Source organism: Molothrus ater, chromosome 28, assembly GCF_012460135.2.
Source record: "Molothrus ater isolate BHLD 08-10-18 breed brown headed cowbird chromosome 28, BPBGC_Mater_1.1, whole genome shotgun sequence".
NCBI lineage: Eukaryota > Metazoa > Chordata > Aves > Passeriformes > Icteridae > Molothrus > Molothrus ater.
This window is the reverse complement of record NC_050505.2, coordinates 1,083,502-1,087,021: the sequence shown is the minus strand read 5'-3', so window position 1 is coordinate 1,087,021 and position 3,520 is coordinate 1,083,502.

Genomic DNA, 3,520 nt, shown 5'->3' with positions numbered 1-3,520 from the left:
CGTGACGCAGAGCGCGCTGACGTCACGGCGGGACCGAGAAGGGATTCCCCGGGGGCGTGGCTTTGGGGCGTGGCCATTGAGGAGGGGGCGTGGCCAGGAGGAGCCGGGTGCGCTCCGGTAAAACCGGCCAAAAATCGCTATAAAAACACCGTTAACGGCAGAATTAGGAATTTGTGGCTACAAATATGCCAAAATTGAGAAATATATAAAGTTCGTAGCTATAACTGTGTCAATATTTTGAAATATATAAAATGTATAGCTAAAAATGTGTCAATATTTTGAAATATATTAAATTCATAGCTGTAACTGTGTCAATATTTTGAAATATATAAAATTCATAGCTATAACTGGGTCAATATTTTGAAATATATAAAATCTATAGCTAAAATGTGTTATATTTTGAAATATATAAAATTTATACTTAGACATGTGTCAATATTTTGAAATACATTAAATTTATAGCTAAAAAAGTATTACTATTTTGAAATATATAAAATTTATCCTTATAAATGTGTCAATATTTTGAAATATGTTAAATTTATAGCGTTAAAAGTGGCAATGTTTTGAAATAAACTTATATGTGTGTCAATATTTTGGAATAAATTCAATTGATAGCTATCACTATGCAAATATTTTGAATTATATTATTATATATATCCAATGGTTGTAGCAGCTGTAATAAATATCTCAATATTTACGATAGAAAGAATAAATACATTAATTTTATTAAAAAAAAAAAACAACAAGAAAGGGGAGGAAATTCCACTGGGAGAAGGGGAATTCTCCTGCGTTTTGCCACTGAGCGGCAGCACCGCCTGTGCCCACTCCAGGAGAAATGGAAAAGTTTCTCGTGGCCAGGATGAGGTGGAAAAACCGGGAATAAAGTCAGGGATTTGCAGGGGAAGCGGGGCTGGGGGTGGAATCCATCCCGGGAGGGGCTGGAGAGGAGGGGGTTTGGGGTGGGAAATTATCCCGGGGGAGGGGAAAAAGGAATAAGGAAAGGGGGAGTGAAAAGGGAATGGAATAAGAGAAAGGGAAAGGAAAAAGGGAAGGAATAAGGAAAGGGGAAAGGCGAAAATGAAGGAATAAGGGAAAGGAAAAAGAAGGAATAAGGAAAGGAGAAAGGAAAGTTGAAAAGAGAAAGGAAAGGGGAATGGAATAAGGAAAAGAAAAGGGAAGGGGAAAGGAAAAAGTGAAGAAAAAAAAGAGGAATGGAATAAGGAAAGGAACAAGGAAATGGAAAGGAAAAGTGAAGAGAGAAAGGAAGGGAAAGGAATAAAGAAAAGAAAAAGAAAAGGAATAAGGAAAGGTGAAAGGAATAAGGAAAAGGGAAGAGGGAAGGAAAAAGAAAGGGGAACAGAATAAGGAAAGGAAAAAGGAACGGGGAAAAGAAAGGTGAAGAGAGAAAGGAAGGGAAAAGAATAATGAAAGGAAAAAGAAAGGGAATGAGGAAAGGGGAAAGGAAAAGGTGAATGAGAAAAGAGAAATGGAAGGAATAAGGAAAAGAAAAAAGGAAGGGGAAAGGAATAAGGAAAGGAGAAATGAAAGTTCAAAAGAGAAGGGAAAGGGTAAAGGAATAAGGAAAAAGGAAGGGGAAAGGAAAAAGGAAAAGGGAAAGGAATAAGGAAAGGAGAAGGACTAGGGGAAGGGAAAGGGAGGGAATGGACGGAGCGCGGTGAGGGTTCCTCAGCCCCGGCGGGCGCTGCCCAGCCGGGCAGGGGGAGTTTGCCGAGGGCCCAGCCCCGCTCGGGCCATGAGGGGCAGCCCGGGCCCACCCGGGCTGGGAAGGCCGGGGTGAGGGAGCAGCGCTGGGGTTTCTGCGAGGCGGAATCAGCCCTGGGACACGGCCCGGTCACCGCTGTGCCCTCCAGGGCTCCGTGTCCCTGCCGGGGATCAGGGATGGGAGCGGCCGGGGTGAGCGGGAGCAGGGGAAGGGTCTCCTGTTAACAACAGGTCAGAAACTGCTGTAAAATAGCTGATAGATTGTCGCCCTGATTTTTTAAGATTTTCTAAGCCTTCTGATGTTTATATTCTTGTAACAGACTTTCTCACACGCTTTCTGTAAATAACTCATAGTTTTGCATTCTTTTCTGGAGGAGGAGGAGAAATTTGATGGGCTGTTGGTTTGTGCAGTGTCATTGGAGAGGTGGCACTGTCACCCTCCAATCCATTGTCACTTCTGGAAAACTATAAATGTTTTCCAGAAGTGACAGTGTCAGATAACAATAATTAATAAAATAATTTAATAAAATTAATAATTAATAAAATATTATTAATAAATTATTAATAAAATAATATTAACAATTAATTAATAATCTAATAAAAGATAATAATAATAAATCAAAATAAAACTTCCCTTTTTTCTTCACCTGGAGAGCAGCTGTGTGCGCTTGTGTTCTTTTGTGTCCTATGGCGACATCAGCTCGTTAAGCACGTGCTGTTAGTTTGGTTATTCTATTGTAAAAGGGGTTAAAAGGGGAGTTGTAAGGAATATGGTGCTCAAGGTACCATGACACACCTCAGGGTGGTCACCAATTGTGGTGTTGTGGGTCCCAGGTGAGGTGAGAGATGAGAAATGACTCCAAGTTCTCAGAAGGCTGATTGATTATATGATGATATTATATTATATTATATTATATTATATTATATTATATTATATTATATTATATTATATTATATTATATTATATTATATTATATTATATTATATTATATTGTTATATTATATTATATTGTTATATTATATTATATGAAAATTATATACTAAAACTATACTAAAGAAAGAGAAAGGAGACATCAGAAGGCTTGACAAGAATGATAATAAAAACTTGTGACTGACCAGAGAGTCCAACACAGCTGGACTGGGATTAGTCATTAATTAAAAACAATTCACATGGAGCCAATCAAAGATGCACCAGTTGGTAAACTATCTTCAGACCACATTCCAAGTAATCAGATAATTATTGCTTACATTTCGTTTCTGAGGCTTCTCAGCTTCTCAAGAGAAAAATCCTGGGTGAAGAGGATTTTTCATAAAATATCACAGTGACACCTCAGTAAAGCGCAGCACCCCCAAGGGAAACAAGCCAGCCTGGACAGAACTGTCATAAAACTTTCATGCAAATGAAGGATCCAAACAGAAACCAATCCAAAGGGACAAAAAACAGGATAAAAAAGGGCTCCTGACCCACTGAATTGTGCTGCTCCATCTGGGACATCGGGGCCATCGCTGCTGAGAGCCCCAGCGCCGGCGCTGCAGCATCCTCGAGGGAGTGCTCCTGTCCCTGTCCCATCCCCATTCCCATCCCCATTCCCATCCCCATTCCCCTTCTCATTCCCATTCCCATCCCCATTCCCCTTCTCATTCCCATTCCCATTCCCATTCCCATTCCCATTCCCATTCCCATTCCCAACCCCATTCCCACAGGCCCCCTTGCTTTAGGCCTTTCTTTTTCTTTAGTACCAGGAGCCTGCTCTCATTTTTATCGTCTCCCAGTGGGATTTTCCTCCCAGATTTCTGC